General features: G+C 49.7%; 1 protein-coding gene across 1 annotated transcript in view; it reads right to left on the reverse strand.

Annotated features, from left to right (window-relative positions):
• The window catches only part of LOC142259270 (uncharacterized), a 61,449-nt gene that overhangs the window by 30,490 nt on the left and 5,765 nt on the right, over positions 1-25,194 (reverse strand). The gene's annotated exons all lie outside the window — the stretch shown is intronic.

Genomic DNA, 25,194 nt, shown 5'->3' on the forward strand with positions numbered 1-25,194 from the left:
TGCTGCACCTGTCGTATCAGCTGTATCCGCTGCACCTGCTTATACCAGCTGTCAAATCTGTACCCAACCACATCAGTGACTGTCAGTTTCCAATCCCTAATCCCCAGGGCATCTTAGAGTTGCACTTGGCATCTACTTTCCAGCACAAGCCTATCCTCTCCATCAAAGGCTCTAATGAAACTGAGGTAGCCACTTAGTTATGCCCTTCCTGTTTGAAACGGTGCTGAGGCCCAGTGGGCCCACTCCCGCTTGCACCTGCAAGCATAGCCTTCTGCCCAGTCCATGGATCCCAGTGGTTCCAGAACTCCTCAGCTTGCAGCAAGTGATTGTCCATCAATAAGAACAACAGGACTGGATCATTATCTACTTGCAGTCAGTGGACACCTGCTTGCAAGCATTCATACCAACGTCTCCACCTGATCCTGTCCTGGCTGTAGTCGCCACTCCAGCAGCATATCAAGCTCCAAGCTTCGGTACTCATCTGTCTGCTCCTCTGTGGTCTGACAGCGACCCTAAGCAGTGCATGGAGATTCATAAATCAGTGCTCCATGCACTTTTAACTTTTATTAATTTTGAACAGATCCAAAGTGGCCTTAATGATGTCAGACATGACCAGTGAGTCCCTTGCTTAGATCAATCCATTATAGTAGAAAAGTGAGCCTGTTGTTTTGGACCTGCAAACCTTCCAGGGGGCGTTTCACAAGATATTCGAAGATCCGGGTCGCTCCTTTGACTTTGCCACGGAATTATCGGCTACTATGCCATTCGTTTCCACACCTTGTCCTGCAAACTAGGCTGGAATAATGGAGGGTCTGTCCAGCAGAAGCAAGGACGAACTGGCCGGCTGTGATGTGCCATCTTCCCTGGACGACTTGGTATCTCTGGCTATCCACATCGATCTCAGGTTCCAAGAAAGCTCTAGAGAGGCAATCCATGCGAGATCGTTCCACCTGGCTCCTACCTTCCAGAGACCCGTTGTGCTATGATCCGCAGTTCCTGCTGCTTCCTCTAAGAACATGGAAGTAGATCGTGTGAACCTGGCAAAGCCTCATCTGGTGAACCGCTGCAACACAGTCGCATACATTTCTGTTCTTTGAAGTCGGGGAACTTCCAAACCTAGGGTCCATTGGAGAGGCTACCCTAGGTGACAGCAAGTCTTTATCCTGTTCTTATCCAAAGCTTTGCCCGTATCCTGTGGTAGCACCCGATTCACTGAGTTGGCCTATCTGCACTCTGGTTCTGAGAGGAACTTCATACAACAGGCCATTGTGGATCAGTAACAGATTCCAAGCCAATGACTTCAAGCTCCCATAGCAGTTTCATCCGTGGATGCAAAACGTCTGTCGGAGGCTATCCGATTCATCACCGAGAAAGTTGAGCTCTGCGTGAGAATGCTGCACTCAAAGATGATTGCTTTCTATAAATCTACAGGGCCGTCACACCCACTGCTAGTGGGTCTGCAGTGGCTTCAGATTAACGAGTCTGTCTTGAACTGGAGATCCGGAGATGTGCTCACATGGAGTCAGCCCTGTCACAATAAATGTCTAATTCAAGTCCGTCCTGTCTGACCACCAGTGATGCCCTCAAATCTTCTGGGTCTGCCTCCTGGGCTTATGCTGACATCTTTGACAAGAAGAAGGCTGAGACTCTGCCTCCACACAGGCTATATGATTGCCCTATCGACCTACTTTCGGGTTTCTCATCTGTTCGCAGCCTTGTCTACCCTCTGCCCCAGGTGGAAACCCAAAGAGTAAATCAAGGAGAATCTGGAAATGGAATTTATCCAGAAGTCCTTATCGGCTGGAGCCGGGTTTTTCTTTGTAAAGAAAGAGGATGGTTCCCTGCACCACTGTACAGATTATAGAGGTCTCCCATATCAAGGTAAAGAATAAATATCCGCTGCTGCTTATACCGGAATTGCTCAACAGTCTCCAAGGTTCCAGGATATTCTCCAAGGTCGACCTCCGTGGTGCATACAACCTTGTCCACATATTGTCGGGAGACAAAGGAAACACTGCCTTTAATACCTACTGTATGACAGCCACTATGAGTATTGGGTAATGCCATTCGGGCTCAGCAATGCTCCTGCGGTTTTCTAGGAATTCGTGAACCATATCTTCTAAGATCTGCTCTACTCATGAATAGTGTTGTATCCAGAGGACATTCTTGTATTCTCTCTCAATGTGACAACGCACAGGAGGAATGTTGGCCAGGTTCTACAGAGCCTGAGGGAGAATCGTTTATATGCCAAATTTGACTAGTACTTTTTTAAATGTATTTCATTTCTCTTCCTGGGCTACATAATCTCTAACACCAATTTTAAGATGGATCTGGAAAAGGTGTCAGCGGATCTAAAGTGTAGCTTTCTCCTCGTGATTCAGTGGCCCCTGGCTTTTGCCAATTATTACCGCCAATTAATTCTGCAATTCTTATACCAGATTCTTCCTATCACGGTCCTGACTGGCAAGGGGGCGAATCCTAAGATGTGGACTTCTGAAGCGAAGAGTGAATTTATCTCCCTTAAGTAGGTATTCTCATTGGCTCCAGCGCTGCATAGGCCGGATTTAACAGACAGTTCTTCTTGGAAAAGGATGCTTTGTCCTCCGGGACCAGTGTGATCCTCAAGCAGAAGTCAGCTTCCGATAAGAGGGTAACCTGCTGTTTCTTCTCCAAGGCCTTCTCTGCTGCTGAGCGCAACTACTCAATTGATGACCGAGAATTGTTGGCGATCAAGATAGCTCTGGAGGTGTGGTGATACTGTCATGGGTGTGTGTCACAGTTGACAGACAACCCTGTGGTGTCCAGCTGCAGAAGGTCGCTCCGTTTTGTGCGCAAGTTGCTCCTTGATATTTCATTCTTTTTTTCTGGTGTCAATTCAGTTCCATGTATCTTCTCTCTAAGGGTTAACGCTTTCCCCTTAAGAACCCTGCGGATACCTTGGCAATTCAGCTGCTAATCCTTATCCGCACTTAATGTGTCCATATATACCTGCATTTCACCTTGGTCTGTTGCCAGTGATAGAGATACTCCTATGCTGTCCAGATTGTTGCTGTACTTCTCCCAAAGTCATCCTGGAGAGAAGTATTCCCCTGTTTGTTTTCGCTTTATGTGCTTTAGCTTTTAGTGGGGTTGACTAGTGCACATTCCATCAGGTCACTTCTTAGGGGTACTTTGCACGTTGCGACATCGCTAGCATCGGCTAGCGATGCCGAGCGCGATAGTCCCCGCCCCCGTCGCACATGTGATATCTTGTGATCGCTGCCGTAGCGAAAATTATCGCTACGGCAGCTTGACACGCACTTATCTGCCCTGCGACGTCGCTCTGGCCGGCGACCCGCCTCCTTCCTAAGGGGGCGAGTCATGCGGCGTCACAGCGACGTCACACGGCAGGCGGCCAATAGAAGCGAAGGGGCGGAGATGAGTGGGACGTAAACATCCCGCCCACCTCCTTCCTTCCGCATTGCAGGCGGGACACAGGTAAGGAGATGTTCCTCACTCCTGCGACTTCCTACACAGCGATATGTGCTGCCGCAGGAACGAGGAACAACATTGTACCTGTCGCTGCAGCTAAATTATGGAAATGACCGACACTACACAGATCACCGATTTTCGACGCTTTTGCGATCGTTTATTGGTGCTTCTAGGCTTTACACGTTGCGACATCATTACTGGCGCCGGATGTGCGGCACTTTTGATTTGACCCCGACGAGATCGCAGTAGCGATGTCGCAACGTGCAAAGTACCCCTTAGGGTCCGGGTCCATTTCAGGGTTAGCCAGGGTCTAGGTATCCTGCTCAGCGCATTGGTGTGGAACCTATTTAGGGACTTCAGGAGAGCCAGGGGCCAGTGGAAGGTTTTATCAGTGGTCACTTCTTCCTATTCCCTAGAGATAGGGTTCCCCTCCTTCCTCAACTCTCTTTTCGTAATTTGCTCAGTATTTCCCCATACCTAGCGTGACAGATACTTCCTGGTAGGAGCAGTACATCCTGTTGTCATTTACTCTAACCACAAAAACTTGGCCTACCTACAGTTGGCTCAGAGGCTAAACCCGCGCCAAGCCCGATGCTCATTGTTCTTCACCTACTGTATTTTGACTTTGTTCTACATTTCCAGCTGGCAGAAAAGAACGTCAAGGCGGATGCACTATCCAGGTCTTTTCGTCCAGCCAACCAGGAGGAAGAGCCTTAACACATTATTGAGACCATGGGAGCTCCAGTAAGTATCTCAAGTACCATCCAAAAAAAAACCCATTGTGGTGGAGGCAGACTGGAAGCGTGTGTTGCAGTGGGGTCACTCCTCTAAGCTGGCTGCTCACGCCAGTCAGAAGAAGATAACTCTGCTTATCTCACGGCACTATTGATGTACAATGCTGCGTAAAGATGTCATATAATTTGTCTCAGCCTGTTTCTTATGTGCAACCGTTAAGAAGCTTCTGTTTGGACGACTATTACCTCTACATGTGTCGTCTGCTCCTTGGCAATAAACATGGTGCCAACTTCATCACCGACCTGCAGGTGTCTTTTGGTTGCTCCATCATCTGGGTAGTAGTGGACAGGTTCTCTAAAATAGCCCAATTCACTCCATTGTCTGGTCGCCCTTCTGCCTCTGTGGTCGTCGAGTACTTCATCCAGCACATATTCTGCCTGCACGGCCTTACTCTCCACATTGTGCTCAATAGATGCATCCAATTCACATCTCGGTTCTGACAAATTTCCTGTGGCACTTTGTCAATGAACACCACAGCAAGTGGATTAAGCTTGTACCATGGGCGGAGTTCTCCTATAATAATCATGTGAGTCGTCCTCTAACTCTCCATTCCTCATCGTATTTGGACAGCAGCCAAAAACACTCCCTGTGGTTATCACTTCTGGCAACCCTGCCTCCGATGTTCCTGTCAAGTGGTTCTTCAAAGTATAGATGGAGACCAAGGCCTCCCTGAAGCAGTCCTTCATCAGGATGAAAAGGCATGTGAATAAGAGACACCTTGATCCTCCTTCGTTCTGTCCCAGAGACAAGGCATGGCTCTCTTCTAGATATGCAAGATGCCTGCCTTCAAATTGCATCCCCGCTTTATTGGTCACTTCCAGGAGTTTCAAAAGATCAACACTGTGTCCTATAAGCTGAAGCTTTTGGAATCCTTGCGGAACGCCAACTCCTTTCATGTGTCTCTCCTCAAGCCTGTAGTCCTGAGCAAACACTTCACAAATTTTGGTACCCTGCTTTCACCGGTAAGTGCAGAACACCTCTTTCAAGAAAAAAACATCCTTGCCATGAAAAATCTGAAAGGCAAAACTCTTTTTTTAGTTGATTGAATGGGGTTTGGTCCTGAGGAGAGGTCATGGGAGCCTCATGAGAACATTAAAGCCCATCTTCTCCTGAAAATCTTCCTTTCAGGCCTGGAAAAGGAGCAGCATAAGGGGGAGGGGGACTGTAAGGACTGTAAGGCTGTTACCAGCGTTCCTGTACGGACCTCTCCCCTTTCCCTGGTGGAGACACTGGCACAATTACCCTCCTGGCCACCCAGCGGTGGCATCAGTTTCCCCGGTTCCTGCTGTTGTCTTCAAGGGCCTGCACATGCCATGCAGGTCTCCTGGGAGCTCGCTTAGGGCACGGGCGTACCTAATCTTAAAGGGCCAGTGTGCCCTAAGGTCCCTTTCACATTGCGTTTTACCTTCCGCTCACGGGTCCCGTCGGAGCATCCGTCCGAACCGCCCCTCCCCCACTCTGCCAAGCGTGTTCCAGACGCATGCGCCCGGCAGGGCCATTCACTGCTATGGAGCGCACTGTGGACGTATGGCAAAACGCAATGTGAAAGGGGCCTAACCCACAAGTGCCTCTCAGCCTATGGCTGAGAGACACTAGGTATTTAGGCCATCCTCCCCTATTTGAGGTGCCTGGGCAAAGTGGTCTATCCTTAGAAACGCGTTGCAAGTTGTCAGGCTTGTTCTGTTTGCTCAGTCTTATGCTGTGTATTCTAACATGTGCCTGTATCCTAGCATTCACTTTGCCCACTGTACCTGTTGCATCTATTTAACTATACCAGCTGTGCCTACCATACCTGCTGCATCAATCTATTCCAGCGGTGCCTGCCGTATGCGCTGCACCTGCCTACACCATCCTTCCGGTCTACACCCGACAACATCAGTGACTGTCACTATCCAATCTCCAACCTCTGGGACCTGCTATTGCAGTACCGGGATTGCCTGGAGTAGCACTTGGTGGCTACCTTCCAGCACAAACCTATCCTCACCATCAGAGACTCTAGTGAAGACGAGGTAGTCCCTTAGTAACACCCATCCTGGTTGAGCCGATTCTGCTGCCCAGTGGGTCTACTCCCACTTGCACTCACAAGCATAACAGTTTGCCCAGGACATTGATCCCGCTGGTTCCAGTACTCCTTACCTCGCAGATATGCATCAAGAGTTCGTCCGTCAGTAGGAACTACAAGGCTCGATCCTGAACTACTTGTAGTCAGTGGTCACCTGCTTGCAAGCCTTAACACCAACATCTCCATCTGATCTTGTTCAGGCTGTAGTCGCCACCCTGGCAGCATATCCAGCTCCGAGCTTCGGTCCTCATCAGTCTACTGTTCTACCATTTGACAGCGACCACAAGCAATGCAGGGGATTCATATATCAGTGCTCCTTGCACTATGAACTTTTGTATTATCAGTTCATTTTAGACCAGGCTAAAGTGGCCTTTATAATGTCACAGGGGCGGCCCTTGCTTGGTTTGGATCAATCCATTGTGGGAAAACCTTCCGGGGGCGTTCCACGAGGTATTCAATGAACCAGCTCAAGTTTCCTGTAGCTGAAAGGCACTATATGGGAGGTGCCCAGGCAACGTGGTCTATCCTTAGAGACATGTTTCTAGTTGTCAGGTCCTATTCGGTTTGCTGAGTCTTAAGCTGTGTGTGCGAACACGTATCTGCCTATCATACCTGCTACATCCATCTATACCAGCTGTGCCTGCTGGACCTACAGTGACTGTCAGTATCCTATCCCTGATCCCTGTCCCCAGCTGTTGCAGTACCAGGACTCCCTGGAGTAGCACCTGGCATCTACGTTCCAGCACATGTCTATCCTCACCATCGAAGGCTCTAGTGAAGACGAGGTAGCCGCTTAGTTACTCCCCTCCTGGTTGAAATAGTGCTGCGGCCCAGTGGGCCCGCTACCATTCGAACCCGCAAGCATAACAGTTTGCCCAGGCCATGGCTCCCACTGGATCCAGAACTCCTCAGCTGACAGGTATGCAGCAAGAGATGGTCCATCAGTGGGAACAAAAAGACCAGATCCTGATCTACTTGCATTCAGAGGATACCCGCTTGCAAGCCTTCCGTATAGCACAAACCTATCCTCACCATCAGAGGCTGTAGTGAAGACGAAGTAGTCGCTTAGTTATGTCCCTCCTTGTTGAGCCGAAGCTGTGGCCCAGTGGGTCTACTCCCACTTGCACCCACGAGCATAACAAAGCTAAAGAAATTGCAAACTATATATATTGTAATTATTTACTAAAACAAAAACGGTTTACAATCTAAGAGTAGACCTCAGGAACCAGTAGATCTTGATGTTCAGCTCTCTATGTTCATTTTGCCTCCAGTATATTGGAATAATAAGCCACCAAATAATATTTTGTAGGCCAAAATTATACCAAACTGCTTTTCCATCAGTGAAAAAATGGAGGGTTTCCACAATGGTTGTAGCTGAAAGGAGAGGGTAGTAGGAGGGAGAAATCTACATTTAAACCCGCCGTCTCCAGGACATGTTTAAACAAAAAAACACTAGGCCAACTCCTGCACCTCCTCAGGTGTGACAAGAATTTCACAATCAAACATTTTAAACCTTAGGGCACCGCATATCAAGGTTCTGGAGTATGTGTAGCTTGGCGGCGCACTGAAGGCACATGGTTTCCTTGCCGCATCTGTTGCAGAGACATATGTTTGCGGCCATTAACATGCACCGGGGGTGCCAACGGGAAGGTCGGCTAGTCCAAAATTGAGTTTGGAGGGAGATCTAGGCGTGTCAGAAATTCCGGCAGACCATTCAGATCTTTCAGAGACACCACTCCTCTTTGATCTCGGACCTGCAGCTGAAAAGGGAATCCCCAGGAATAGGGTACACCCTTCTCCTTCGAAGCCTCCAGGATTGGTCGCAAAGCTTAATGCATGGACAGCGTGGTTCTGGACAAGTCTGTTAGGAACTGCAGACGGGAGCCATCAAAATCAAATGGACTCTTGATCCTGGCCTGTTTCATTATTTCTTCTTTGATAGTAAAATAATGGATTCGGCAAATAATATCTCTGGGATTGTCGGAGTCCTGGTTACGAAGCCGTAGAGTTCTGTGTGCTTTGTCAATCAACAGTTCCTCTGTGGGCTCTTTCCCCAGCAGGGAATTGAATATACCTCTGAGGGTGGATAGCAAATCTGATGCAGAGGCAGCTTCTGGAAGACCACGAATCCTGATATTATTGCGTCGGTTGCGATTCTCCAGATCCTCAACCGAGCCAAAAAGATAGTCCAGCTGTTTTGAATGAAGAGCTAAAAGGTCTCCCTCTGTGTCGTCTGTTCCCATGTCAGTGAGGTTGAGGTGGTTTCCAATTGACATACCTTGTCCGATACCTGGTCACCATAGCATTTAAAGCTTGTATTTCAGATTTATAAAGATTCTCAAGCCGCGCTATATATCCTTCCATATCAACTTTGGTAGGGAATTTCATCATTTGGGACCTGAGATCCTTAATTTCGTCAATCATAAGTGATGCTTGCATAGGAGATGCTTCATTTAGAGTTGCCCCAGGAGCTGCCGGAGAAGGAGGGCTATTATTCTCCTCTATAGGGCAAGAGCTTTCCTGTATTCTGTTCCTTCTGCTGTGCTGTGGACTGTGCTTTGGGAGGAGCTGTGGATGCCATGTTGTTATATGTATTTTTGCAATGACCACTTCCCTTTTTGAAGAATTTCTGAATGCCCCTCTGGGAGGTCGAGCCTGGAGTCTCAACTGGTGTGGGGGATGGTGAGGGTGATGTTCTTTTTCTTCTCCTTATCATTAGGTTAGCAAGACCACACAGAGTGTTTTATAATGCAGGACAGGCTAAATTAAATTAGGGGAGATAACACAGCCTGCAGCTGGCTTCAGCTTTCAATACCAAGATAACGCTAGGGGATAACTGTATACTTGACAATAGGCTGTCAGCTGTATAATTAACCCCCACAGCCTCCTTTGTTCAGTGGTAGGGCGATGCTCCCCTGCGGTGCCCAAAGCTGTATGCAAATCTGCTGATCCAGCTTACCCTGGCTTCTGCATGGCAGGTGTTCGTTATGTCGCCTCTCACTCAGATGCCCTGATTCAGAGCAGGGGGCAGGTGTTGTCCTCTTCAGCGGCACCGCTCACATCCACCGGAGACCCGATGGAGGAACCCTGGACTGAAGTCTGCCACTGGCACCCAGAGTACCCGGGAACTGACCATGAGGTGTAGCAGTAGGTGGATGATCCTGTTAGGCCACAGGCCTGTTACCACGCTGCTCCAGCAAGTTATGCCCCAAACGTCCTGCTGCACAATCATCCCGGTCCTCAAACTGCCCGATGGAGATCTGTGGGCACTTCCCTCGCACTCCACTCCCAGCTGGGGTCACCTCTCTTCCTGAATTAGCACGGCAGTCAGCTCTTTTCCATGCAGGTGCTCAGAGCTCTCAGCACACACGTCTAACCAGTGCCATTGCTAGGCCACGCCCCCACGGGCTAATTTTTTTAAACACTATGTACATTGTGTAGTGGTGGACAATCCAGGACAGTACTCCTACTCCAGCCTAACTACTATTTGTCATAGAGGCCCTTTTGATGGTGACTCCAATATGCTTCTAATTGACCCCTCCATCACCCTCTCCCCACTTTCTTTATGACCCCCTCATTTACTAGGGCTATGGTATCGCACATCTTGGCTCAGCTTTGATGTGAGTGATCTAGAAAAGTGACGACCCCTCCCCTTCACAGCTGATTGCACGTGTATGTGTATAAATTGTTCCATTAAAGTCTGCATGAGATTTTAGTCTGCATCAATACAAGTATGCACCATATGAGTATGATGCAATGAATTGGACCAGAATTTGATCGGAAGGAACCTGTAGGTAACTGGATACATAGACTATGTAAACAATGTTTGTGTTTCTCTATTCTCAATTTCACCCTATAACGCTTCATTTTTTACTTTACCCCTCTGATCCCTACACCCAGTAATGACCTGGTCACCTCTCCCTCCATCCTCCCCACCCACCTCACCTCCTCAGATTTTTCCTCCACAGTACACCCTGTGTCTCCAGACACACACGACCATCTCATGGCCTCTCCTGCTCCCACCTACTAACACTCTCTCTGCTTCTCCTCACTGCTGGGGATATCTCTTGTGATCCTGGCCCTCTTCATCACATCCCCATTGTCACTTCAAACCCTCATCCACGATCTATGACAAATTTTCGCAACCCTTCTAACCTCATACCCATTCACCCAGCCCCTGCTCCCCCAGTCCCTCTAACAGGAGCCCTATGGAACGCTCGCTCTGTCTGCAACAAACTTTCCTACATCCACGATCTTTTCATCAGTAATAAACTTTCCTTCCTCGGCATCACAGAAATCTGGCTCACCCCCTCTGACACAGCCCCTCTGTTGCACTTTCTTATGGTGGTCTCCATCTGTCTCAAACCCCCCACCCCAGTAACAAGCATGGTGGAGGGGTTGGTTTGCTCCTGTCTGACAAATGCTCCTTTACACCAATTAAACTGCCACCTTCTGTTACTCTCCCCTCTCTTGAAGTGCACTCTGTCTGCATCTATTCTCCTTCCAACCTTCAACTGGCTATCATTTACCGCCCTCCAGGACCAGCCTCCACTTTTTCTGACCATTTCACCACCTGGCTACTATATTTCCTTTCCACCGACATCCTCACTGTCATCATGGGTGATTTCAACATCTCCATCAACACCTCCCACTCATCTGTCTCTAAACTTTCCACACTTCCTTCCTTCTTCGGCCTCACCCAATGGTCCTCTGCAGCTACTCACAAAGATAGCCACACGCTGGACCTCATCTTCATTCGTCTCTGTTCCCTATCTAACCTCTCTAACTCACTTCTCCTGGTCTGACCACAACCTACTCACATTCTCTTCCCTCTCTTCTCCAAATACACAACCACCCTCCACAAACTGTCGCACCCTCGCATTAATCTCAATCATCTTGATTTACATTCACTTTCTCAGTCCCTTCTCCCTCTCGCAGACATTGCTTCCTTACACGATGCAGATGCTGCTGCCTCTTCATATAACAATACAATCTCTGCAGCTCTCAAATCAGCTGCCCCCCTCATGCATACCAGAAATTGCACAAACAACCTTGGCACACGAACCAGACTAAAGAACTGAGACGGGCTTCCAGAATTGCTGAGCGGAGATGGAAGAGATGTCATTCCACTGAGCACTTCATTGCATACAAACAGTCGCCCACCACTTTCAAGTCCACACTCACTGCTACAAAATACTTTTCATCTCTCATATCCTCCCTGTCTCACAACTCTAAACAGCTATTCAACACTTTCAACTCTCTCCTCCATTCCCCAGCACCACCTCCCTCTCCCCTGATCTCAACTGAAGACTTTGCCTCATTCTTCAAGGAGAAGATTGACAACATCAGAGCAAGCTTTGGCCCACAATCCCCACAGCCCCTCATCATAACTACTCAGCCCTCTTCCTCTAAATCCAGCTTCTCCACTATGACAGAAGATAATCTTTCCACTGTACTTTCAAGATCACATTTAACCACCTGAGCACTTGACCCGCTCCCGTTGCACCTCATCCCCAACATCACCGCAGTCTTCATCCTGGCCCTAACCCATCTCTTCAATCTATCTCTAACAACTACTGTATTCCCTTTATGCTTTAAACATGCTCCAATCAAACCCATCCTCAAAAAGTCCTCCCTTGACCCACCCTATGTGTCTAGCTGCCGCCCCATATCTCTTCTCTCCTATGCCTCAAAACTACTGGAACAGCATGTCCATCTTGAACTGTCCTGCCACCTTTCCTCCTGCTCTCTTTTCCAACCGCATCACTCCACTGAAACTGCCCTAACTAAAGTCACCAATGACCTGCTAATCGCCAAAGCCAAGCGACACTACTCTGTCCTCCTTCTCCTGAACCTGTCCTCTGTCTTTCACACAGTAGACCACTCCCTCCTATTACACATCCTGTCATCTCTGGGCATCACGGACTTAGCCCTATCTTGGATCTCTTCATAACTAACCAACCAAACTTTCAGCGTCTCCCACGATTTCCTAATCTCGCCCTCTGTCGGTGTGCCCCAAGGTTCAGTTCTTGGACCCCTGCTGTTCTCCATCTACACCTTCAGCCTGGGACAGCTCATAGAGTTCCATGGCTTTCAGTATCATCTTTATGTCGATGATAAGCAGGATCTCTATCTCTGGATCTGACATCACCTCCTCTTTGCTAATTAGAATCCCACAATGTCTGTCTGCTATTTCATCCTTTTTCTCTGTTTGATTCCTAAAGCCTAACATAGACAAAACCAGGGCTGTGGAGTCAGAGTCGGAGTTCATTTTGGTGGAGTCGGAGTTGGAGTCGCTATAAAATGGACAGACTCAGACTCCTAAAATATATAATAACTTGGGGACAGTAGTTCAATGCAGAATGTGCTGAATATTTTTTCATAGGAATTTGGGAAAGTTATGAAATGTCCTATAAATGGCTGTTCTATTTTTGATCTAAGGCTACATTCACACACAGCGTTTTTGCTGCGTTTTTTGAGGATACGTTTTTCAGCTGCAAAAGCAGATCAGCTTTTTAAAAAACCGCATCACCTGAAAGATTTTTGAGCTCATACATAATGTTTTCAATAGCAAAAGCAGATTAGAAAAACGCCACACAAACTGACATGCTCATTCTTTGTGAGGATCCATTTTTGAGCTTATTATTGCTGCCAGAACCCCTAAAATTGATTCCGTCTTGAAGAGACGTGCTGGGAAAGGGGCAATTGTTTGAACCAAGATATAGGTAACCCTAAATGAAGGTCAATGGACACAGGTGGCTGAATTGAAGGAATTGCTTAATCACCCATTTACCGTGACTAAAAAATTACAAGCTAAGGATTTAACTCCTGGCATTTTCATAAGGGAAGAACTTGCTATTTTGCCTATCCCAAAGAGGAGGTTTAAAAGCAGATGGCATTTCTGCTTCAATGAAATGGAGAGAGACACAGCTATTGGAAAATAAAATTCTTCTGGCAGCTGTTTATGTGGACCCAAGTCATCGTATACTGCTTGATGATCAACAGCTTACTAAAGGAAAAGAAGCTCTGACTGAGGTCGCAGTTACGATGAGTGGCCTACTGGACTGCCAGGCGCAAGAGGACTTAGGTCCTGACAGTGCTCCTGCTGCCATATCTTCATCCTCATCAGATGAGGAGTTTGACAAGTATTTGGATGACATGGAGCGGGCAAAGCGTTGCCGCAAGGAAAGAGATTTCACTATGTCTCCTATAGCAGCAGATTGACCAGATTTCAGCAAAATTTTTCACTTGTTCTCAAAGAAATAGAAAAATCATCAAAAGTTCATCAAAACTGACTGTGCATGAGGCAATTCCTTTATACCCGGAAATAGTTAGAAATGTTGCCCATGTGGTTACGGCTTTGCCTCCAACCCAAGTTACTGTAGAGAGGTTGTTCTCTAGCTTTAAAATTATTAGGTCAGATTTGAGGTCATCTATGAAGGAGGATCTGATGGAGGCAATTCTATTTCTTACAACAAATTCATAGACTGCACAAATGATATTTAGTATGTTTTTGCTGAAAACTGTTTTTTGCCACTTACATAGTTTATTACATAATGTATATATATATATATATATATATATATATATATATATATTACATAGTGTATGGCATATTTAAAATTTATTAGTTTTTGTGTTCTAAAGTTGTATTCCAATAAATATTATATTAAAATATAATAAATATATAATATTAATATAATAGAACATAAAATACATAATTTATCTAAATATCTTGATTATTGTATCATAAAAATGATTAAATGTCTGATGTTCACATTGTACTACAATACATTTTTCACTTAAATATAACAATATATGTGGGAGTCGTTGTCGGTGCAAGGGAAATCGAGGAGTCGGAGTCGCAGGTTTGGGTTACCGACTCCACAGCCCTGGACAAAACAGAATTCATTATCTTTTCTCCCCCTCACTCAACCCATCTAACAAGCCTATCCATCATAGTTGATGGCTGCTCACTTTCTCCAGTCTCCAAAAGCTCATTGCCTCGGAGTAACCCTTAACTCTGCTCTATGCTTCAAGCCACACATCCAAGCCCTTTTTACCTCATGCCGACTACAACTCAAAAATATCTCCCGGATTCGTGTATTCCTTAATCAAGAATCAGCAAAAACGTTAGTGCATGCCCTCCTCATCTCCCGCCTCGACTACTGCAACCTCCTGCTTTCTGGATTCCCTTCCAACACTCTTGCACCACTCCAATCTATCCTAAACTCTGCGGCCCCATTAATCCATCTTTCCCCTCATTATTCCCCGGCCTCTCCTCTCTGCCATTCCCTTCACTGGCTTCCCATTGCCCAAAGACTCCAGTTCAAAAAACTAACCATGACATACAAAGTCATCCACAACCTGTGTCCTCCTTACATCTGTGACCTAGTCTCCCGGTACCTACCTGCACACAACCTCAGATGCGCACAAGATCTCCTTCTCTTCTCCCCTCTTATCTCCTTTTCCAACAAATTGCATACAAGATTTTTCTCGCACCTCCCCCACACTCTGGAATGCTCTACCTCAGCATATCAGACTCTTGCCTACCATGAAGACAAAACAATCACTTATCTCAGGGAGACCAGCCAGAGAAAACAGTGTCGTCGGCCAGAAACGGCGCTTAACATAGTGTAATCCTAGGTGCATTGCCCTCTGGGAAGTATGTGTGATGCCCTGGCCTATCAGGTCGTCACAAGGGTGCCGTGCAATCTGCCCTTCTGAAAGGTACCCGCTCTTCCTTGGTTACGGGTGCTGTCACTTTGGTGTTTCTACCAACAGGTGTACACAAATCCTGAGGAACACTCTGCACCACACCCACCAAACACCCATTGGGCAGCCTGAGGGGAATAGGGCCACCCAGATAGAGGGCTGGTAGAAGGAGGGCAGAAGTGTCAGTGCAGTTGGAGAGTTGTAGAGTTGTAGAGTGGGAGTTGGAGGAGAGAGACAGCGGTGACAGTGCAGGTCACGCTGTAAAGCTGGGCTCCTGTACCAGCCCAGGTGCCAGACGTTGGCCTGGCCAGAAGGAGCTGGAACCCCGGTCGCAGGGGGTAGTGGCAGGGAGCACGGTGCTGCTACAGAGAGCAGGCCGGCTCCCTTGTGCTACAAACGGGCAGGGACCAGGGAACACGGGGTACGCGGCCCGTAGGCTGGGAAGTAGTTTCACGCATCCCAGTAATTCACCGGACGGGAACGGAATCTTCAGAAACCGTTCCCCACCCGCTCCAGAATCGGGGTACTAGCACAACAAGGGGGATAGGACTTCCCACAACCGTCTAGAAAATCCCAAGTGTGAACCCTGAGAGCAAGCTCACCCTGCTAGCTACGCAGGTGAGCCGGACCCGAAACGCTTCAAGTGTAAGGGATCCACACATAGGACATACAGTGCCAAGGGACAAGGCTTCAGGTCAACAGGCAACACCAAGAGGACACGGACCCAGCGTGCCCGCCCAAGGACCACAGAGCGCTCAAGAGTTTGGTTTACCTGGTGTTAGCGTCAGTAAATTTGGACTGTGAGAGTACACGTTACCCCCCTTGCACCCGACGGGTTCCCCACGCCATCCATCACCGGATCCCGGGACACCACTCCGCTGCCCACGGAGGGGTTAACAACTTAAGCTGCCATACACCAGCGTCCCCGGGCTCCCCAAACCGGCAGTGGTGGTCCCTCACGTTACCACACACCGTGGGTGGCATCACGAACATTATGCCAAAACCACAAACAATTCCCCCCTTTATTTCCGAGGGTGCCGCGCGATGCCGCCTCAGACCCGGAGACCCCTCGAGCTACTGCGGATCCGGGTCCGAGCAGCCCGTCGGCTGTCGCGGGGGCGGCACACCTTATAGGAAAACTTGGCGTCACAAACAGGATGCGAGCAGGACCCACTAACCTGGGTGACGTGCGCCTTGAAAAGTGAAAGTCGTGATCCAAAATCCCTTTTTCCGCGACGCCCGCCATTTTTCCGCTGTTTTCGCGCCATAAACGCCATCTTCTTGAAAAAGGGCGCAAAGCCAAAGCCCCGCCTTTCGTCTTCAGCCTGAAACAGGAACCAGAAGTTCCCAGAGGGCCACAGCGCGCGAAAGAGTGCTGAGAGAAAACCGAGGGGGCGTGCCCGAATGTAGAAAAGCGGAAGCGGAAGAGAAGTAGGGACGCCAGGACTCTGCCATATTGTTCCTGGACAACACAGAGGCAATATGGCGGAGCGGAGCTTGTCACCGGAACGTCCTGTTCCCGGGACCGCGACCTGGATCGAAGAAGAGACCTAGCAGCTGTGCAGGAGAATGCGGACGCAGTTCCTGTTCACACTAAACCACTGGAGGGAAGAGATAAGGAGTCTGGCAGTGGCGGTGCGAGCCCGTGAGATCGAAATCCCACGTGAAGAAAGGGTAAGCGGTTACCTAGTCTTTATTCATAACCCTAATCCGGCCATGGCGGCTGAGGGTTCCGGTCCGCCCCCGCTTGTGGCAACCAATCCACAGTCACCTGCCCCATCCTCGGCGGACACCAAGCTGCCACTATCCACCCCGGCAGCGGAACCTGCAGTTTGTTTTTGTGAAGCTCCAGCAGCAGTCCCAAGGTCCGTCTCCATCCGGGTTACGGCAGCAGTCGTCCGGAGCCCGGCCAGACCAGATCCGGCCGCATCACAGGGCCCGTCCTTAGAGGCAGAGCACCCGGGCCCTGCAACCCCGGCTGCATAGCAGTTGGGCCCACTACTTCCATCAGCGAGAGTGGAGCCTTCCGGTTCACCGGTTCCACTACTGCGCGGCATCCCAACGGCTGTTGGGGCCACAGCAGCGCCTTCAAAGCCAGAGCCAATCAGAGAGCTGAGGCCGGACGCCAATGCCTCCTGCTGGGAACGGCCACAACAACCTTTGAAACCGACGTTGACCCAGACAGAGCAATGGCAGCAAGAGATAATGGCGCGCACCCAGCGAGAGAAAGATTAGCTCAGGAAATCTATGTTCCGTACTCGAGGCCCAGTAAGGAGAGGCATGGTACACAGTTATGATCCTGAAAAGGGATGGGGTTTCTTGTCAGAAGCTTGCCTGGCCGACGGGGTGTTTGTTACCAGAAGAGATGTGGAACAACACCTCCCAAGAGATCATCCTGGTCGCAACCTTGAGCCTGGGGAGATGGTCAGCTATACCCGGCACTGGGGCGAGCAGGGCTGGTATGCCCTCGACGTGAAACGGTGCACTGTGGTGAATGAGCGGATCGTTCCGGCGGCTGTCATTGGCTACAGATTCCCCAGGGAGCTAGACCACTAAGAATGTTGATATTAGCAAAAAAAATATGGTACCGTAAAAATGTTAGGTATCTGTGTTTTCCGTTTGTTATTTTCCACAGTTTGTTATTTTCCATATAGAAAATGTTAGAAAATGAGAGAATCAATGAAACACTAATTGCATGGGAAAGTAACCTGATTTTCTCTAAATTTGCAACAGTTGCACTATGGTACAGAACTTTTAGGTACGGTTTTTATAGAGACTTCTACATTTTATAGTTGATAAAAAAATGGACCACAGTCACAGGACTGGCGTGACCAACACAAACTTGTGTCTTGTAAAAAGACTGCACCCGTTGTGCCATAAGAGTCGTCTGGCCAACCCGGGACCTTAACCCGACCAAGGACCCATGTAGGTTTCAGGGGAACCAGGTTGTTTAGATAAAGGGTTATTGGGATCCGGGATGTTGGGACTGGACTGTCGCAGGAAGGGACCGCAACGTGGAAGATTGGGTCCCCGCTGCCATCAAACCGGTGGCGTCCCCTATAGCAGACGAACTTTAGTTTAAAAAATGTTTGTAACGGTCTAAGAATGCACCTCCCCTGTGTGGGATGAACCAGTTTAAAAAGAATAAAAATGTTGTTAACCCTTTTTCCTCCCTTTAAAAAAATAAATGCTTGGTGTTCTCTGTCTCGCGGACGAGCCACATTTAACCAAGGGCGAATGTGACGCCCTGGCCTATCAGGTCGTCACAAGGGCACTGTGCAATCTGCCCTTCTGCATGGTACCCGCACCTCCTTGGTTACGGGTCCCGTCACTTTGATGTTGCTACCAACAGGTGTACACTAATCTTTAGGAACACTCTGCACCACACCCACCAATCACCTTTTGGGCAGTCTGAGGGGAATAGGGCCACCCAGATGGAGGGCTGGTAGAAGGAGGGCAGAAGTGTCAGTTCAGTTGGAGAGTTGTTGAGTGGGAGTTGGAGGAGAGAGACAGCGGTGACAGTGCAGGTAACGCTGTGGAGCTGGGCTCCTGTACCCGTCCCGGGTGCCAGACGTTGTCCTGGCCAGAAGGAGCTGGAACCCCGGTCGCAGGGGGTAGTGGCAGAGAGCACGGTGCTGCTACAGAGAGCAGGCCGGCTGCCTAGTTCTACAACCGGGCAGGGACCAGGGCACGATGGGGTAAGCTGACCCTAGGCTGGGAAGTAGCTTCACGCAGCCCAGTAATTAACCCGACGGGAACGGAATCTTCAGGAACCGTTCCCCACCCGCTCCAGAATCGGGGGACATGCACAACGAGGGGGATAGGACTTCCCACAACCATCCAGAAAATCCCAAGCGTGAACCCTGAGAGCAAGCTCACCCTGCTAGCCACGCAGGCGAGCGGGAAAGGAAACACTTCAAGTGTAAGGGGTCCACACATAGGACACACAGTGCCAAGGGACAAGGCTTCAGGTCAACAGGCAACACCAAGAGGACACGGACCCAGCGTGCCCGCCCAAGGACCACAGAGTGCTCAAGAGTTTGGTTTACCTGGTGTCAGCGTCAGTGACTTTGGACTGTGTGAGTACACGTTACCCCCCTTGCACGCGACGGGTTCCCCACGCCATCCATCACCGGACCCAGGACAACACTCCCCTGCCCACGGAGGGGTTAACAACTTAAGCTGCCACACACCAGCGTCCCCGGGCTTCCAAAACCGGCAGCGGTGGTCCCTCACGTTACCACACACCGTGAGTGGCGTCATGAACATTATCCCAAAACCACAAAAAAATTCTCCCCTTTATTTCCGAGGGTGCCTCAGATCCGGAGACCCCTCGAGCCACTGCGTATCCGGATCCGAGCAGCCGGTCGGCTGTCGCGGGGGCGGCATACCTGCAAATCAAGAAGGTCCATGGAGCTTCTGTTAGGAGTCTCGGCATGGAAACTAGCCAGATATCCTTCCGGGAAGGACCTAGCCAAGGAGTGGCTCTTTTAAGGAGACCACCATAACCACCATATTAAGTGGCCTTTTTAGTCAATATCAGGCTCTTGACGAGTTTAAAGATATGACAAGGGAAATACAAAGTCCAGATTTCCATCCACAGATAGCTGTTTCGGGGTATTGTCCCTCATCAGTGTGGAGTAGGATTCTGGCCAGGTGGGAGCAATGCCTAGTAGACCAACAAGACAAAGCAATCACTAATTTCAGGGAGACCTGATAAAGCCTTAATTTAGATTCAGGAGGTATTCAATCTGTCACTGGGAATATGGATTATATAGGGACCCCTGGGCTGACCCTGTAACTAGGGACCCTGTACTCGCCCTCATCTCCTGCAAGCCCCTGCAATTATATCCCCATACCATACCCCACCCAGGGCTGGGCAAAACACAGAGTGACAGAAAGAAATCTACATTCAGAACAGGAAATAATGGGGTGGGCTTACGTGGACACAGTGCTCCACAGACAGCACACAAGTCCACCCTATATATCAGCTTATGTTTCTTATTTTCACAGACAGGTAAAATACACATAGTGTAGTTGCTAGATTCAGAATTACTCATCTATTCTTATCTAATCTCCCCCCTTGGGAGAATTCTCCATTTCCCTTTTCGACATACGTGTGTCACTTGGGTGATAAGGTACACGCACCCTCACTGTAAACCTGCAAACCTGGTTCCATTACTGGCCAGAAAGAATCCCCAGCTTTAATTTGGGTGAGCCCATACAAATCAGCATATGTGGCAGAGTGGGTTTTCTGGATTTGGCACATCTTCCTATAGAAAGGCCTGGGATGCAGATCATGCAGACATGCAGGATCAGGGAGAGAATTCACAATACATACACCTCCATGAGGGCGCTCCATCCATTACTCAATTCTGATTAAGGCCAAAGTTTAGGGGTCTTCCCCAATGTATTCAATTCTAGGTAAGAATACATTGACATCCACTAAAACAAGACCAGTGAGTACGCATACAACGTTCAACTCACTGCTTAGCAGGAAAACCGTACCAGGTAACAGTTAGGGCTCTTTCACCCTCCTTTTCCTTAACACTGCGCCAGTACATAGAAAACCCTTCCAAATCTTCTATTCCTGAAGATCAGGTCCAAGGCCTTATCAAACATCAATTATTGATGACACGTCACTCATAGGTGTATATATCTTAGTGTTCGTTCACAAGGACTGCAGCCTCCTGAGGCTTCCATGTCACATATTTAGGGCGTTCTTGTCCGGGACTATAGGAATAATGGTGCGATGCCATGTGTGGGCTGACGTCCTCAAATAAGGACAGCACCTGTGGTTTATCTCTACTAGGTTATCTCTACTAGGGACAGTTTTGGTGGTGGAGTGTATCATTGTTAAATCATTGTCATCTCCCTGCCCCCCCCTCGGTGGCTTCTGTTGCTCCAGCAACAAATAGACCAGTGGCCTTGGGACTTAAGATGGCTGGAAAAGGGAACTAGGTGCGGCCCGACCTGAAATGACGTCTGGGCAGGCTAGGGAGGGCGTTTGGTGGGCAGGGGGACAAACTACACAAGTCCAACCCTCTGGGGACGACTTATAAGGAGGGGGGCGTTGCTTCCTAATGGGCTTGGCCACTTCCTGAGGTGCCATTTTCTGAGTTGGTGCAATATAGAAATATCTACCATCTCCATCACATTCCTCTTTCCATGCCAATTTTCTAACATCTTTTGACGTTCTATACCATGCCTCAGCATCCATAAGGAGATCTTTATCTTTCAAAATCCCTCACTTATTTAACAAGACATCTTTCCATTCTTGCTCCTCTAATCTCCCTTTCTTGGCAGTGATCACTGCCACCTTCAGGAGCGACTTCATATTTTGTAACATTTTTTTAACATCCACATAATAGTAGGATTTTTGTGTACTCACCGTAAAATCTCTTTCTCTGAGTCTTCATTGGGGGACACAGGACCATGGGTTATGCTGCTGTCACTAGGAGGCTGACACTAAGTAAACATAAAAAGTTAGCTCATCCCTAGCAGCATACACCCCGAGCCGGAGGCGGGCTCAGATCAGTTTGGTGTACAAGCAGTAGGAGGAGTACCAGAATCACTATACATAAAACAAGTTGTAACTAAAATAATGCAGCCGTGCGAACAAGAGGTCTATGAACATAAGACCGCTGAAAATGGCAGGCAAATGCAATTAAACAACCAAAAAACCAAGCAGGGTGGGTGCTGTGTCCCCCAATGAAGATTCAGAGAAAGAGATTTTACGGTGAGTACACAAAAATCCTACTTTCTCTATCGTTTCATAGGGGGACACAGGACCATGGGACGTCCAAAAGCAGTCCCTGGGTGGGAATACCGAAGCCCGCAGATAGGAAGAAAACAACAACAACCTCCCTCGGCGGGCTTGCACTATAATTAAATGCTGTCACCCTATTACAGGTGTGCAACTGCTGCCTGCAAGACCTTTCTCCCAAAACTAGCATCTGCCGATGCTTGGGTGTTAACCTGGTAGAACCTAGTAAAGGTATGCAGGCTAGACCAGGTGGCGGCCTTGCAGACCTGGTCGGCCGACGCCTGATCGCCCAAGAGGCTCCCACTGCACGGGTAGAGTGCGCCCTTACCCCCCGCGGCGGAGACTTGTCCCGAATCCGATAGGCCTCTGATATGGCGGAACGGATCCATCTGGCAATTGTGGCTTTGGATGCCGATTCACCCCTCTTGGGACCAGAAGGAAGGACAAACAGACCATCCGACTTGCGGAACGGCGCGGTTCTGGAGACATAAATTCTAAGGGCGCGCACCAGGTCCAGGGTGTGCAAGGACCTCTCCAAGCTGTGAGAGGGGCCAGGACAGAAGGACGGAAGAACGATTTCTTCGTTAAGATGGAACGGGGAGACCACCTTTGGGAGAAAGGCGGGATCTGGCCGGAGAACCGCTTTGTCCTGGTGAAAAATCAAAAAGGGAGCACGACAAGAGAGAGCTGCCAGCTCTGAAGTCCTGCGAATAGAAGTGATGGCAACGAGGAACACCACCTTCCAACACAGGTGAGAAAGGGCAGAATCTCGCAAGGGCTCGAATGGGGGACCCTGAAGCGACCCTAGGACTAGATTAAGGTCCCACGGTTCTAGAGGCCGACGATACGGCGGGGCCAGGTGAGCCACTCCCTGGATGAAGGTCTTAACCTGTGGACGAGAGGCCAGTGGCTTCTGAAACAGGATTGACAACGCCGATACCTGGCCCTTTAGTGTTGCGAGCGAGAGACCCGCATCTAGGCCTGACTGCAAGAATGCCAATAGGGAAGGAAGGGAGAAGGCGAGAGGAGAAGAAATACTGTGCTCTTCACACCACCTGAAGAAGACCTTCCACGTGCGGTAGTATATTCTTGATGAAGATGGCTTCCTGGCCCTAATCATTGTCTGTATCACTCTTGAAGAAAAACCGGCCTGAGCTAGAACCCAGGATTCAATGGCCAGGCCGTCAAATTTAGGACCTGTGAGTTCTGATGGAAAAAAGGTCCCTGCTGCAGGAGATCTGGACGGTCTGGAAGACGCCACGGAGCGTCTGCGAGGAGCTGAGTGAGTTCCGCGAACCATGCTCGCCTGGGCCAGTCTGGAGCCACTAGGATGACTGGAATTCCTTCTGCCTTGATCTTCTTGAGGACCCTCGGGATCAGAGGGAGCGGAGGGAAGATGTACGGGAGACTGAACTGGCTCCATGACAGGGTGAGGGCGTCGACTCCTAAAGCCAAGCAGTCGCGGCACCGCGCTACAAATTGCGGAACCTGACAGTTGAACCGGGAGGCCATTAGGTCCACATCCGGAACTCCCCATCTGTCGCAGATCTGGTTGAAGACTTCCCGGTTGAGGGACTATTCTCCGGAGGCGAGGCCTTCCCTGCTGAGGAAGTCCGCCGCCCAATTGTCCACGCCTGGGATGTGTACCGCTGAGATCAGGGAGTGATGACACTCGGCCCAGTGCAAAATCTTCTTGACTTCTCGCATCGCCCCGACACTTCTTGTGCCGCCTTGGTGGTTGATGTACGCCACCGCTGTCGCATTGTCCGACTGGATCCTGACCGGGCAACCCTGTACTAGGTGCCGAAACTGCTGCAAGGCTAGTCGGATGGCTCTTATCTCCAGAATGTTGATTGGGAGACAACTCTCCCGCGGTGTCCATCGGCCTTGCGCTGTGTGATGCCGAAACACTGCCCCCCAGCCCTGGAGACTGGTGTCGGTGGTCACCATCTTCTAGTGGAGCGGGAGGAAAGACCTTCCTGACGCGAGGTTGCGTTGATTGAGCCACCAACGGAGGGAGTGGCGGGTCTCCGGCGAAAGATGAAACCTGAGGTCCAGAGAAAAGGGAGATCTGTCCCACTTCTTCAGCAAGGACAGCTGGAGGAGCCGGAGGTGGAACTGTGCAAAGGGTACCGCTTCCATCGCCGCCACCATACGACCGAGGACTCGCATGCCGAACCTGATGGAAACTTGGCGCTGACGCCGGAGAGCGCGGAGGCCTCGTTGCAGGGAGGACATCTTCTCTTGTGTGAGGAAAACTCGCCCTTGGGTAGTATCGAATACCATGCCTAAAAAGGTGATCCGACGGGCCGGGGTCAGAGAGGACTTCTTCCGATTGATCAGCCACCCTAACCGTGAAAGGGTGTCGATCGTGACCTGAACCCCAAGACAACAGTCCTCGAAAGAAGAACCTTTTATCAACATATCGTCCAAGTACGGGATGACCATAACACCCCTGGAATGTAGGACGGACATGGCAGCCGCCATGATTTTCGTAAAGACCCTGGGGGTGGATGCGAGGCCGAAAGGAAGAGCCGTGTACTGGAAGTGATCCTCCGCTATCGCAAAGCGGAGGAACTGTTGGTGAGAGGTGGCTATAGGGACGTGAAGATAGGCGTCTTGAATATCCAGCGATGCCAGGAATTCGCCGACCTCCATGGACGCGATCACGGACCGGAGTGACTCCATTCGAAACGGCCGAGACCTCACCGACCGGTTTAGAAGCTTTAGGTCGAGGACGGGGCGGACAGAGCCGTCCTTCTTGGGGACCACGAAAAGGTTGGAATAGAACCCCTTGAAACGTTCTGTGGGAGGGACTGGTACCACGACTCCGGCTCGGAGGAGGGAGTCTATGGAGTGAAAGAACGCGCGAGCCCACGCGGGAGACTCGGGAGGGCGAGATAGGAAAAAACGTCTCGGTGGCTTTGACTCGAATTCTATTTTGTAGCCTTATGTGATGATCTCTCTGACCCAGGCATCAGCGGTCAGAGGGATCCACACCTGCTGGAAACGAGACAGACGCCCTCCCACGAGTCTGGCGCTGTTGCGCGCCGACCGCGAGTCACTTGGAGGAACGTCGGCGGTAACCGGAAGAGGATTTCGTGGACTGGCGGGGACGTGAACGCCAGGCGGGATTGGTCTTGAATGACGGGGTCCTCCTGTCTCTCGGAGGAGAGCGGCTTTTTCGCGGCTGGGGGGGAGTTGAAGCTGCGAAAGGGCCGGAAACGAGCGGTGGGGCGCTGATTCTGGAAGCGCTTGGGGCGCAATTGGGGGAGAGATGTACTCTTTACTCCCGTTGCATCGGAGATCAACTGGTCCAGCTTATCTCCGAAAAGACGTTCCCCTAGGAAGGGCAGGGAAGTTAGTGACTTCTTAGAGGCCGCAT

The sequence above is a fragment of the Anomaloglossus baeobatrachus genome (assembly GCF_048569485.1).
Source record: "Anomaloglossus baeobatrachus isolate aAnoBae1 chromosome 5 unlocalized genomic scaffold, aAnoBae1.hap1 SUPER_5_unloc_5, whole genome shotgun sequence".
Lineage (NCBI taxonomy): Eukaryota > Metazoa > Chordata > Amphibia > Anura > Aromobatidae > Anomaloglossus > Anomaloglossus baeobatrachus.